Source organism: Hemitrygon akajei, unplaced genomic scaffold, assembly GCF_048418815.1.
Source record: "Hemitrygon akajei unplaced genomic scaffold, sHemAka1.3 Scf000096, whole genome shotgun sequence".
NCBI classification, from domain to species: domain Eukaryota; kingdom Metazoa; phylum Chordata; class Chondrichthyes; order Myliobatiformes; family Dasyatidae; genus Hemitrygon; species Hemitrygon akajei.
Window position 1 is genome coordinate 1,075,463 of NW_027331982.1, and position 15,011 is coordinate 1,090,473.

General features: G+C 48.0%; 1 protein-coding gene across 1 annotated transcript in view; it reads right to left on the bottom strand.

Annotated features, from left to right (window-relative positions):
- Positions 1 to 15,011, bottom strand: part of LOC140722996 (NACHT, LRR and PYD domains-containing protein 3-like) — a 725,328-nt gene that overhangs the window by 654,457 nt on the left and 55,860 nt on the right. The window lies entirely within an intron of this gene.

Genomic DNA, 15,011 nt, shown 5'->3' on the forward strand with positions numbered 1-15,011 from the left:
GAGTTGCTCCCATCTGCCTGTGTTTAAACAAATGCTTCCAAAGCTTTCATAACGCACGTGATGAAGACCATGGAGCGGCTGATAATACAGAATCTGAGGCCACAAACCAGGCACGCCCGGGATCCTCTTCAGTTTGCGTATAAGGAGAAGGTGGGAGTGGAGGATGCTATCACGTATTTGCTGCACAAATCCCTCTCTCACCTAGATGGGGTCAGTGGTGCTGTGAGGATTACATTCCTGGACTTCTCTAGTGCCTTTAACACCATCCAGCCCAAGATCTTAAGGCACAAACTAACGGAGATGGGAGTAGACTCTCACATGGTGGATTGGATAGTGGACTACTTGACAGATAGACCTCAGTATGTGTGGTTGGGAGACTGCAGGTCTGACGTGGTGGTCAGCAGCACAGGAGCGCCACAGGGGACCGTGCTCTCTCCGGTCCTGTTCACTCTGTACACATCAGACTTCCAATATAACTTGGAGTCCTGCCATGTGCAGAAGTTCACTGATGACACGGCCACAGTGGGGTGTGTCAGGAATGGACAGGAGGAGGAGTATAGGAAACTGATACAGGACTTTGTGATATGGTGCAACTCAAACTACCTGCGTCTCAATATCACCAAGACCAAGGAGATGGTGGTGGACTTTAGGAGATCTAGGCCTCATATGGAGCCAGTGATCATTAATGGAGAATGTGTGGAGCAGGTTAAGACCTACAAGTATCTGGGAGTACAGTTAGACGAGAAGCTAGACTGGATTGCCAACACAGATGCCTTGTGCAGGAAGGCACAGAGTCGACTGTACTTCCTTAGAAGGTTGGCGTCATTCAATGTCTGTAGTGAGATGCTAAAGATGTTCTATAGGTCAGTTGTGGAGAGCGCCCTCTTCTTTGTGGTGGCGTGTTGGGGAGGCAGCATTAAGAAGAGGGACGCCTCACGTCTTAATAAGCTGGTAAGGAAGGCGGGCTCTGTCGTGGGCAAAGTACTGGAGAGTATAACATCGGTAGCTGAGCGAAGGGCGCTGAGTAGGCTACGGTCAATTATGGAAAACCCTGAACATCCTCTATATAGCACCATCCAGAGGACAGAGAAGCAGTTTCAGCGACAGGTTGCTATCGATGCCATGCTCCTCAGACAGGATGAAGAAGTCAATACTCCCCAATGCCATTAGGCTTTACAATTCAACCACCAGGAGTAAGATATGTTAAAGTGCCGGGGTTGATTGTATTTAATGTATTTAAGTAAACTACTTAAGAACTTTTTAAAAGCGATTATTAATGCTTTTTGAGAGAGTGATTTAGATGCATATCATATTTTTACTGCGTTAAGTATTGTATGTAATTAGTTTTGCTACAACAAGTGTATGGGACATTGGAAAAAAATGTTGAATTTCCCCATGGGGATGAATAAAGTATCTATCTATCTATCTTGACCAAACGCCAAAGAGACATTCCAATTATGTCTGCCTCAAATACTTTTACTGTCATCTCGTTCCATGTGCCCACCACAATGAAAATTGTGTTACTCAGGAACCCCTTCAAAACTTCCCTTCTCGCATACAAATATAGCCAATAGTTCTAGAATCCACTCGCTTGGAGAAATGCTGACTATCTGCGCCATGCTGTTTATATATATCTTTATATATTCACTCTTCACCCTCCACCCCAAAACAAAAAATAGTTCCAGACTATCCATACTTCCCGCTGACGTCAAACTCCAAGTTCCAATTACATCATTGTGAATCCTTTCCGCGTCCTTCAACAACACGTGAGCAGTTCCCACTGAAATTCACTCCTCTGCGCATGTTAGCGGATCGCACTTTTTGTTTCCACATGTCACAGGGGCAGGTGTAAACGTATACTATTTTTCAGTATCAGTTCGGTTGATGTTATTGATAAAATGAGCTTGTTGCTGCGGATCTGAGTATTGAGAGAGAGCCGCAGAATGTCCTTCCGGGTCGCGCTGCATCTTCAGATTAACTATATCCCTGCTCTTCCTGATATCAACACTTAAAAGGGGATTATCAGCAGGTGGGGTCCGGACAGCTCATCGTCCAGTGACATCACTTATGATCCCAACAACAATCCCAGACGTTTGCATTAATAATGTTAATAAATGGATTCACGGCACTGACGCTCGGTCTCCCGAATCTCTCTTTCCTACGGGGTCACACAGTCCTAAACGTCCTTTGATATTATGGACTTATTCCGGGACAGTCGGCAAGGCAAGGGAAATTGCATCCTTGCCGAGGATTGGACTATTTTAAATTAATCTGTGTTAATTAGTTTTGGTAGTGCCCGTGTTCTTCGCTGTTTTAATGTCATCATCAAGGCTTGGCTTCGCGAACGAAGATTTCCCTCGTTTCTGCTGTCGTCCTTCCCGGCTGGAGAGTGATCATTCCACTGCGACCTCAGAGCTGATCGACTTGACGCTCCGTTCCTGAAGCCTGTTGTTACCAATATAATTTTCCTTCAATAGGTTGTTTAATTTGTTATGTGTGATGAGAAAACCAGACGGAGATGGGGTTCTGAGTTAACCCCCCCTGTGAACTATGATGCTAATGAGAGAGAGAGAGAGATAAGGAGGGGGGCAGAGGCATCCTACTGCAGATGGGAGAGAGAGAGAGAGACAAAGATTTAAAGTTATGGCTGCATGGATGATTTAGTATTATGGCTCCTTCACTGATTATTTACCTTTGCTACAAGGACACTCTTCTTTGCTCGTTAACATTCTTGCTGAGACAGCAAGGAGTGGCCCAGTTTGATGGACATGGACTTGGTCAGTTGATGGATGGCTGGTACCAGGGCAGGGGGGATAAAAGGCAGGTCTGCTGAGACACAAGCAGACACGCCACTGGATACTGAAAGAGCATTGTGCACCCTCAGGAAGGTGGGGGCTTGCAGGATCGATTCGGGGGAATCGATCAGAGGCTCACAGTGTGTGAGGGCAGGCCGGTGGGCGCTTGTGAGTGAGTGTGTCCACCCTCGCCTGGGTGACAGGCTCAACACTGAAGAACGGTCTGGTCTGGAACGGAGGGGTCACAGTCGTTGACCAGAAACAAGGCACAACAGAACAAAAAGACAACGGAAGGTTTGCCTGCTGCAACTGAACTGAACTGAACTCTGCATTTTCTTAAGACTATTCATTTACCCCTAGACTTTGATAGAGCTTGGTTTTGATTTATATTTACACACTTCTCTATATATCAGTGCTAACCTGTTGTATATGTATATTTGCCTTTATTGTACTGTATTGCTTAGTTTACTAATAAACACCTTTAGTTACAGTACCACCAGACCCCAGCATATCATTCCATTTCTGCAGGTTTGGTAACCCAGTCACGGGGTACATTACAAATTGGGGGCTCGTACGGAATTTGATATCCGGTTGGGAGGCTGTTGAATTGATTGAGGAGAATTACCTTATCTGATTTGGTTGTGTGAAAAAACAAAAACCGGAAAACAGCAGAAATGGATGTTGAGGGATTTCTGTTAAGTCCAGACCCTGCGGGCTTTTGGAGAGCTAAAAAGGATGAGTTGTGGAAAGTTGTTAATGCATTGCAACTTAAGGCACAGACAGGTATGACGAAGGTGGAACTCCGAATAATAATAGTGGAGCACCATATTCCTACGAAGCACTTTAGTGAAAAGGAGGTAGGAATGTTTCCTCTAGAGGTCCAGATACGTCTGGAAGAGATGAGGTTAGAGAGAATTAAATTAAGGGCAGAAGAAGCACGGAGACAGAGAGAGGAAAGGGAAAGACACAGACAATTCGAGAGGAAGATGTGGCAGTTTGAAGGTCCAGTGTTGGACACTGATGATTTTTTATAACCTGAAAGAGCTGGTTGTAGTTGAATAATTTAAGTGTGTTCCCGGTGATGTACGGGCATTCCGAAATGTAAAGGATGGGGCTACCTTGAGGGAGTTTGCTGGGCAAGCAGACTAGGTTGCTTTAACCCGCAAGGTTGAGTTTACTCGGGATGGGAGTTGCCCAGAGAGTATCTGGGAGGATCAGGGGAACTTGGAATTTGAAACTGGGACTGGTATTAAAAGCCTAGAAGAGGCAGACGTCCCGTTTGCCTGTGTTCAGGTTGTTGGATTCACAGGGTACTGAGCTTTGTGTTGAAACTCGGGAAAGGTCTGAGATGTCTGACTTGGTTAAAAAGGAATGCATTCGTTTTGGGTCAGATGGACATGGTTCAGCGAGTAAGGGGTTAACCCTGGCACCAGTGGAAAGTGAGGATTTTTAGTCACTTGTGTTAGACGGTGTTCTAAAAGTTGGTGCTGAGATGAAAGCTGCTGGTATGATTTTATGGACAATATTGAGAAAGGGGCTGTTGTTCAAGATGACAATATAGAGAAAAAGAATTGTTTTGGTTTTGGGTTTGAGAGACCACCTGTCTGGGTTACTATGGGGACGAATCGAAGTAAAGGTCGAAAAAGCGGATTTGATGGACTGTTTGGGAACTTTCTGAATGTAAACCTGGTCTTTCTAAGCTTAATGATAGTGCTGAGTGTGGTAAACATTAAATTGGCACCTGGTCACGGTGAAGTTAATTTAACAGGCCAGCTGACGAGTAAGCTTGTGGCGACTGACGACCCTCCTACAGATTCTGAAGTTTATCCCGCCTGCGCAGTCACCAGAAGCATGGTGAAAAGGGCTGCTGGAAAAGGCCCTGAGGTAGCTGCAGCAGACGTGGATTTAGCTGAGACGTTTTTACCGACCCTGTAGCGGAAGGGGTTAGAGGATGAGAAGACAGAAGATAGTGAAGCTGAGTAAGGGAGAGGTGGTGGATTTACCATTAGCGGGAAGGAACTTATAAAGGAGCAGAGACGTGATGAGGAGCTTGTGGCGTTGAAGGAGACAGCTCTCTCTGAGGCGGGAATTAAGAAGGAACCAGTGGGCTACTATATGAAGGAGGGAGTATTAATGAGAAAGTGGAGGCCGACCACCATGCCGGCAGATGAGGAATTGGCGGTGGTACTCCAGCTGGTGTTTATCAGGATGAAATATTGAATCTGGCCCACAAGGTACCCCTAGGAGGATACTTTTGAGTAAGGGAAACGGTACATCAGGTTAAGAGGGAGACGATTGAGGAGTCCCTGGGATTTAGCCCATTTGAGATTGTTTTCGGTCAAAGGCCCAAGGGACCACTGACCTTACTTAAAGTTAGATGGTCTAACTCGACAGTGCCTGTCAATGTGATTGACTATGTTTTGAAATTCCAAGAACGGCTTAGCAGGCTATGTGACCTTGCCCAGGAAAATCCACGAGACTCCCAGATTAGATGAAGCAGTGGTATGATACACGAGCCCGTGAACAGGGATTTCAAGTGGGGCGATAATTCTTGGTTCTGTTCCCATTAGTGACCAACCCCCTACAGGCGAGCTTCCAATGTCCGTACAATGTAATTAAGAAAATATACTCTCTGAACTATGTTATCGAAACCCATGACAGGAGAAAGCCGAGCCAGTTGGTACACGTTAATATGCTGAAATGTTATCATGAGTCAAAAGCTGCGCCAGTCGGTGCTGTCACGAAAACAAAAGAGGCTGTAAAGATTGATAATGAGGGGCCCGAGTACCTTGAAAAGATAAACATAGTGCCCACCAGATTAGAGAACTCTGTTATTTTGGCCAAATTTGCTCATAAGGTCAGTCATTTGAAGCCTGGACAGAGGGAGCAGCTGACAAAGCTAATTGACCGGCATGCAGATTTATGTCCAGACGTTCCGAGGAGATGCGAGGGAACAACACATGATGTTATTGTTACTTCAGCCCAGCCTATTAAGCAGCCCCCCTATCGGATGAATTTGGAAAAGATCAAGCCAGTGGAAAAGAAACTGAACATATGTAGCTGCTGGTATTATTCAGGAATCTTCTCAGCGTGGGCATCTCCATGCGTGGTTGTCCTGAAGCCTGATGGTAGTGTAAGGTTCTGTACAGATTACAGGAAGGTGAACGCCATCACAAAGACTGATGCTTACCCTATCCCAAGGGTGGATGATTGCTTTGATAAAGTGGGTAAGGCGAGATACATCACCAAGATTAACTTGCTAGAAGGATACTGGTGTGTTCCTTTAACTGACAGGGCTCGAGAAAAGTCAGCATTTGTCACTCCATCAGGGTTATATGAGGATAACGTCTTGCCTTCTGGAATGAAAAAAGCTCCAGAGACATTTCGGAGAATGATTGACTCAGTGATTAAAGGATTAAAGAACACAGGGGCTTACATCGACGATTTAGTGGTTTGGAGTGAAACTTGGGACGAGCACATTGAGGCTGTGGGGGGAACTGTTTAAACGAATATCTGCAGCCAATCTCACAGTGAACCTCGCCAAAAGTGAGTTCGGCCATGCCACGGTCACGTACCTGGGGTATGTGGTAGGACAGGGTCAGCTGGCTCCTGTGCAGGCGAAAGCACTGGCTATTTCTGAAGTTCCCGTTCCGACTGATAAGAGTGAACTGAGAAGGTTTCTGGAATGGTGGGGTACTGTCGGAAGTTTTGTAAGAACTTGGCGGATATTGCCCTCCCTCTTACAAGGCTCTTACAAAAGGATGAAACGTTTGTGTGGAGCAATCCTTGCCAAGAAGCCTTTGAGAGGCTGAAATCTATATTATGCTACCACCCTGTGTTAAAAGCTCCTGATTTCACGAAACCCTTCTCCCTGGCAACCGACGCAAGTGACGAGGCTGCAGGGACAGTCCTACTGCAGAGAGCTGAGGACGAAATTGAACACCCAGTGGCTTATTTCTCTAGGAAGTTCAATGTGCATCAGAGGTATTATTCCCCTGTAGAAAAAGAATTACAGTCACTTGATCTGCAGTAACAGCATTTTGAGCTTTACATTTGTCCGGCACAGAAGCAAGTGATAGTTTATACTGATCACAACCCATTGGTATTTTTGACTAACATGAAGAATAAAATAGACAGTTATTAATTTGGAGTCTGGTGTTATAAGAATTTGATATTAAAATACAACATGTAAAGGGAACTGACATGGTAATTGCTGATTGTTTATCGAGATGTTAGATTTGAAATTATATCTGTGTTACTCTGTTGGTTAATGACTGCATCTGTATTATATTAGATTCTGTAATGTGCCCTACTATTGAATCCCCCCCCCCTGTAAAATACTTTTAAGGGTGGGGGGTGTTATGTGTGATGAGAAAACCAGTTGGAGATGGGGTCCAGAGTTGACCCTCCTGTGAACTATGCTGCTAACGAGAGAGAGAGGGATGTGGGGGGGGGGGGGCAGGCATCCTGTTGCAGATGGGAGAGAGAGAGACAAGCATTAAAATGGATGATTTAGTATTATGGCTTCTTCGCTAATTGTTGACTTTAACGCCAAGGACATTTGGCCTGTTTGTGTGGATCTCTGCTGACACAGCAGAGTGATGCCAGGTGCTTGCTGAGACAGGAGGGAGTGGCCAGTTTGATGGACATGGACATGGTCAGTTGATGGATAGCTGATACCCTCGTCAGGGGAGATAAAAGACGGGTCTGCTGAGACACCGGCAGACACGCCACGAGACACTGCAAAGGTGTTGTGTACCCACAGGAAGGTGGGGGCTTTGAGGAACGAATCGGGAGATCGGTCACAAAGCTCACAGTGTGACGGCAGGACCGGTGGGGGTTTGTGTGTGTGTCCACTCATTCCAGAGTGACGAGTCCGCCACGGAAGAACGGTCCAGCCGTGAACAGAGGGGTCATAACCGAATGACCACATCAGTACAACGGAACAAGAAGACAACGGAAGGTTTGCCTGCTGCAGCTGCTCACATCTCTCTCTCTCTCTCCTCTCTCTCTCTCTCTCTCTCTCTCTCTCTCTCTCTCTCTCTCTCTCTCTCTCTCCCTCTCTCTGTCTCTGTCTCTCTCTCTCTGTCTCTCTCTCTCTCTCTCTCTCTCTCTCTCTCTCTCTCTCTCTCCCTCTCTCTGTCTCTGTCTCTCTCTCTCCCTCTCTCTGTCTCTGTCTCTCTCTCTCTCTCGCTCTCTCTCTCTCTCTCTCTCTCTCTCTCTCTCTCTCTCTCCAACGTCACAGCAACAACTACCTCAACACAAACTGAACTGAACTGAACTCTGCATTATCTTAAGACTATTCATTTACCCCTAGACTACGATAGAGCTTGGGTTTTTTTCTTATTTCTACGCTTCTGTATTCATCATTGCTAACCTGTTTTATATGTATATTTGCATTTTTTGATACTGTATTGCAAAGTTTACTAATAAACACCTTAGTTGCAGTACCACCAGACTCCAAAGTATTATTCCATCCCTGCTGGTTTGGTAACCCGGTCACGGGGTACGTGACAGTATACTCACTTTGCCCTGTTTTCTGTAGTTGCTCGTATGAAGGTGGTTTACCTCCTTATGCAAGTACTTCTCTGACAATAGATGTGTAACAGCCTAATATAACATTGTATGGAAAAACAAGATAACACTGATGCAGACATGTTTTATACGTTCAACAAGGGGCTTTGTTAACGCAACAGAGTTAGTCAGTCTTTCAATGTTCGTCCTCAGCCTGGTCAATCTTTCGTTGAACTCCCTGTCGGTTGCTGCCGCACGTTCCAGTATTTGTTTTTAAGTTTTCCTGCGAGTGAGCTAACGGCTGTCCGTCGTTTTAAGTTTTTCTAGTCTGTAACTACACAAACCCGCACTTCTACGGAGAGATTCGACACCAAACATGTCGCTTGTTGTCGGTAGATGTGTCCTGCGCATGCGCAGCAGGAGGAGATTCGCCGAAATCTCCGTTTCAGTGTGGATAGAGATATTTTCAAAAACGCATAGTATGGACGCCTATCGTTTTTACGCGAAACCGGCGTTTTCAAAATTATCCGGTCTAGTGTGGATGTAGCCCAAGAGTTAGAAATGTTATGCATATATGTAGGTATAAATATACTTCTCAATCTCATTCAAGCTCAGTGGCAGGAGTTACAGTCTTACGATGGTACGTAAGAAAGTTCCGTTCAGTCCACAGAACTGAGGCGGGAGACAGAGGTATTTGTAATCCGAATAAACAGGTGTCGCTGATCTTCCCGTTGCTCTCCGAATCCTTCAGGTGAGCCAGATGTTGACTACACCATGGGTACCGTCTTCAGGTGGTAAAGCTACTGACCCAGGCAGGGGTTAAACACAGCGGTAGTTCCCACACTGTGACAGCCACTGGTCCAGTTCCACGACGTACGAAGTAACTCCAACAGTGATTTGCCTTCTTCAGTGAACTATCACGCCCAGACAAGGGTAAACGCGCAAGTGGTATTCACAATGGCTTCCGCCTCACCAGAGAACCCACTCCTGAGGATTAACGGTCTGACAATCACACTTCCGTATTCGAACGGAATCGAACTCACCCCTCACGGGCTACTTGGAGGGAAAGTCCAAACAGAGATCTCTTTGTCACTAGGTTTTCTCTGTTTCAAACCTTCCTCTCCTCTCTGCAACCTTCTTCTAGCTGCAGCGCTTGTGAGAGTCATTTATCAACACTCTGGATAAATCTCCACTCGCCCCTTTTAAACTCCTGAATGTTTAAATCAGTCACCCCACGCACTGGTGTATTTCATTGACCGAAGCCATCTCGAGTCTGACTGTGCCCTTGTATATTGCAACTCTACAAACCTCTGGTGAGACCGCACTTAAAGTATTGTGTTCAATTCCGGTCACCTCATTATAGGAAGGATGTGGAAGCTATGGAGAGGGTGCGGAGGAGACTTAACAGGGTGTTGCCTGGTTTGGAGAACAAGTCATATGAAGTAAGATTAGCAGAGCTGGGACTTTTCTCTTTGGAGTGTAGAAGAATGAGAGGGGACGATAGAGGTCTACAAGATTATGAGAGGCATAGATAGGGTGGATAATCAGTCCCTGTTTCCCAGGGCACCAACAGTAAACACCAGAGGGCATCAGTACAAAATTACGAGGGGAATTACGAGCAGACATCAGGGGTAAGTTTTTTACACAGAATGTTGTGAGTGCCTGGAATGACTTGCCAGGGATGGTGGTGGAGGCTAAAACATTATGGGTATTTATGAGCCTCTTGGACAGGCACATGGATGAAAGAAAAATGGATTTAATTATATATTTATTTATTTATTTATTTATTTATGTTTTCTTTATTCTCTTTTGGGAAAATCCTTATCCGTGAAGGTTCGGAGATAACTGGAAGGATTTTTTCCTCTCACTTTTTAAAAAAATTATCCTCAATTGGACTGCCCAATCTTTCTTTTTCTTTATTTTTTTTCGTTCTTTTTTTGTTTCAGTTTAGTTAGTGGGGTTTTTGTTCCCTTTATCAAATAACAATTCCAATCTTTTTTTATGATTGCTATGAGGAGTTGTAATTTTTTTGACCGTTGTATATATAACAGCGTAACATTTTACCTGTCTGATTTTGACATTATATACGTTCTGATTTGTATTACTGTTTATATGTCTTTTATATTATCTGTTTGCTAAACTCCTCCTCTGATTTGTATGTTCTTTATTGAAAGATCAATAAAAAGATTGAAAAATGAAATGAAATGAAAAAATTGAGGGTTACGGGGTAGTGTGGGTTCAGTACTATTTTTAAGGATTATATGGGTCGGCACAACATGGAGGGCTGAAGGGTCTGTACTGTGCTGTAGTGTTCTATTCAAAACAAGCCGCAGGGAAAAACATTCATTGTCCATCAGATAACTCCACCTCCCACACCATAGTAAACAAGTCTTTCTCACCCCCCCAGCTCCCTTCCAATTCTCTCTCTTCCCCCCCCCCCCCCGTTCCTATCTCTTCTTCCTTTCGACTTTCTGGCTCTCTCTCTCTCTCCCCCTCCCTCTCTCTCTCCCTAGACCCCATCTCATCTCTCTCTACCACCGTCCCCCTCTCTTTCTTCATCCCTCTCTGTCTCTCACCCACTCTCTATCTTCCCTCTGTCTCTCCTCCCTTTTCAATTCCTCTCCCACTCTCTCTCTGTCCCTCCTCCCGCACCCTTTCCACACACACTCCTTCACTTCTCCCCTTCACTCGCTGCTTTCCCTGTTCAATTTGTCTCCCCTCTCTCTCACATCCACTGTCCCTTTCAAACGCATCTCTCTCACTCTTTGTATCTCCCCACCTCTCTTTCTCTCTCCGCCTCCTCCTCCCCCACCCCGTCTCTTCTCAATAATTTATCTCTCTCTCTATTTCTGTACGGCAAACCATCGCCTGCCTGGTTGCGAATGTGATCTGCGCCCTCGCCTGCACTCCCGCCGTCATCCTGTACTCGCTGAACGTCCGCATCTTCCCCTGCATCGGGTACTGCTACACCGGATGCCGGATGGTGAGTGTTCCGCCCGCCCCCCAACACACAGACACACGCTAGCGAGCCAGCCCTCATCAACACCCCCCCACCTCGCACCCCTCTCCATGCCAAGCCTCCTCCGAACCCTCCCTCCCCTCTGTTGCAGCGGCCTCTTTCTCCTCTCCTCCCCCCTCCCTCCCTCGACCACTTCCTCCGGCAGCTCCTTCCACTGACGGACCACCCGTATCCCTCTAAACCTTTCCTATCCGTGTCCCTGTCCGAGTGTCGTTAATGTACCTGCCTCGACCACTTCCTCCGGCAGCTCCTTCCACAGTCGAACCACCCGTATCCCTCTAAACCTCTCCTATCCGTGTCCCTGTCCGAGTGTCGTTAATGTACCCGCCTCGACCACTTCCTCCGGCAGCTCCTTCCACAGACGGACCACCCGTATCCCTCTAAACCTTTCCTATCCGTGTCCCTGTCCGAGTGTCGTTAATGTACCTGCCTCGACCACTTCCTCCGGCAGCTCCTTCCACAGACGGACCACCCGTATCCCTCTAAACCTTTCCTATCCGTGTCCCTGTCCGAGTGTATTTAATGTACCTGCCCCGACCACTTCCTCTGGCAGCTCCTTCCACAGACGGACTACCCTCTAGGCGAAAAAGTTTCCCCTCGGGTCCCCTATTAAATCTCTAAAATCTGTGCCCTCTGGTTCAAGATTCCCCGACCCTGGGGAAAAGTCTGTTCACATTCACCCTATCTGTGCCCCTCGTGGTTTTCACACCTCTGTAAGGCCCCCCTACGCTCCAGGGAATGAAGTCCCTTCCTGCCCGACCTCTCTCCGTAACTCAGCCCCTCGAGTCCCGGCGACACCGTCGTAAATCCCCGTGAGCTCCCGCCTCCGGTCCACGGTGCCCTGTCCGACGATGGCGGTCATGCTAAACGCCGCCTTCACCGCCCCGTCTGCCTGTGACCCCACTTCCAGGGAACCAAAAATCTAGGAAAATCTAGGAATCTAGGAATAATGGTGCATAAATCCCTGAAGGTGGAATCTCATGTGAATAGGGTGGTGAAGAAAGCTTTTGGTAGGCTGGCCTTTATAAATTAGAACATTGAGTATAGGAGTTTGGATGTAATGTTAAAATTGTACCAGGTATTGGTGAGGCCAAATTTGGAGTATTGTGTACAGTTCTGGTCACCGAATCATAGGAAAGATGTCAACAAAATAGAGAGAGTACAGAGGAGACTTACTGGAATGTTACCTAGGTTTCAGCACCTACGTTACAGGGAAAGGTTGAACAAGTTAGGTCTTTATTCTTTGGAGCGTAGAAGGTTGAGGGGGGACTTGATAGAGGTATTTAAAACTATGAGGAGGATAGATAGAGTTGGAGTGAATAGGCTTTTTCCATTGAGAGTACGGGAGATTCAAACAAGAGGACATGTTGAGAGTTAAGGGGCAAAAGTTTAGGGGCAACACGAGGGGGAACTTCTTTACTCAGAGTGGTAACTGTGTGAACGAGTTTCCAGTAGAAGAGGTAGAGGCAGGCTTGGTATCGTCATTTAAAGTAAAATTGGATAGGTATATGGACAGGAAAGGAATGGAGGGTTATGGGCTGAGTGCAGGTCGGTGGGACTAGGTGAGAGTAAGCGTTCGGCACGGACTAGAAGGGTCGAGATGGCCTGTTTCCGTGCTGTAATTGTTATATGGTTATAAACCAAAACTTGGCGCGTTCCGTTAATCGAAGGCTAAAGTTCTCCGTCTCTCAACCCTCTCCCTCTTTCACCCCTCACCCTGTCCATGTCTCACTCTCTCTGTCTCTGCCTCCTGTGTTTTCCACCTTTCTATCCTCTCCCTGTCCGACCTCTCTTATCTCCTGCCTCTCACCTCTCTCCCCATCTGACTCTCATGTCTCTCCCTCTATCAACTGTCCTCTGCCACCTCTCTTCTTTCTCCCCCTTCCCTACCCCCATCTCTCTCCCACCCACCCCCTCTCTTCCTCACCCATTGCCCCCTTCTCTTCTTCCCGGTCTGGGTCTCCCCACCACCGCCTACCCCAATACCCACTCTCACTCACTCCTCTCTCTCTCTCTCTCCTCTCACCCCATTTCTCTCTCTTTCTCTCTCCCCCTCTCCACTCCTCTCTTTCCGCCTGGCTCTCCCCCCTCCCATGCTTCCTTCGCTCTGTCCCTCTGCCAAACACCGAATCTCGCAGAGGTTTGTCAGCGGGATCACGGTGATCTTGCTGGTCAACAGCCTGGTCTCGCTGGTGATGTCCGTCCTCACGGCCATCGCCAACTGCAGGGACCTCGACTGCTGCGCCGCACAGCCTCCGGTGGTGAGTGGGATCTTACTGTGCACGGGGGCGGGTGTGTGTGTGGGCGGCGAGGAATGAGGCATGGGTACAAGAGACGGGGGAGGTGAACACCGTGGGGAGGGAGCAAGAGAGCGGGAGGGGTAGAGAGAAATGGAGGCAGAAAAGGAATAAAAGGGTGCGGAGAGGGGTGGAGAGAGGAGGATAGGGTGGAGGGGTGGAGAGAGGAGGATAGGGTGGGGAGAGAGAGGTCGGGGAAGAGATGGAGAGAGAAGAGGGGACAGAGGGGACTGAGAGAGAGGCTGAGGGAGTGGATCTCATCTCCTCTCCTCACCTTCTCTTTCTACCCTCCCATCCTCAATCTGACCCCTCCCTCTCCCCCACCCCCCTGCAGAAAATGGTGGTGATCCAGGCCAACCAGCCCGCACCGCCAGACTCGCCTCTATCATCTCCGGCAAGCCGGCGCCCACTCCTGCCTTTGACGGGCCCCAGTGACGACACGTCCCCCTACTCCACGGGACAGCCTGAACGATTCGGGCCGTGCGATCTGAGGCTCAGCCCGAAAGAAAAGTCAAAGCAGGACTTTCGAAATTGAGGAGGGGAGGGGCGGGTAACGGTGCTAGCCTCTTCCCGTAGTCACATTCCTCCCCCGTGGGAACCCCCCAGTTCCATCTCCCTTGTTACGAGACGCCCTCTCCCACCCTCGGCTCTCGTCACTTCTGAAACACTCCGCTCTCTGTCCCCTCGCTCTCCCCTCTATCACCGCCCATCTCACCCTGGCTGGCGGCCATTTTGTGATGGTTACCATTGACAACCGCTCTCCCCGCATCATAGAATGGGGCAAACCCTTTTCCTCACCTTCCACTAACTTCCCTCCCTGTTTGTTCAATCTCATCTCCTCATCCCTCCTCTCCTTCCCCTCGGTGCCCGATCTCCCGACTCTCCATTTAACCTTCCATTTAACAGCCATTTTGTGACAGTGTGAGACCCTCCTTCCCACTTCCTCCACCACGAAGTGTGTCACTCCCTCACCATCTTGTCACCCTCCTTCCCATCCCATCACTCGCAAACCCCTTCCCTCCCTCCCCTCGCTCTCCTCTCCCCACCATCTCGATCCTCTGCATCGTACGCTGTTTGGCTACCATTTTGCGATGCCAATCTTCACCTCTCCTCATCGCCCTCTCTCTCTCTCTCTCTGTTACCCAGTGATTCACTCCCCTACTCAGCCCGTCACTCCAGACACCCTCCCCTCTCTGACCCCTTGCCCTTTCTCCCGTCATCCACCACATCCTGGGTGATGAAATTTTCTGATGGGAAATTCTGCTCCCGCACCTGATCCCTTCCCTCTGTCATGGAGTGAGTCGCTCCTCTCTCCCTCTGTTGGGACACTCAACTCTCCGTCTCATCAGCCCTGGCCGCGTCCCCGACTACCCCCACCCCCGCTCC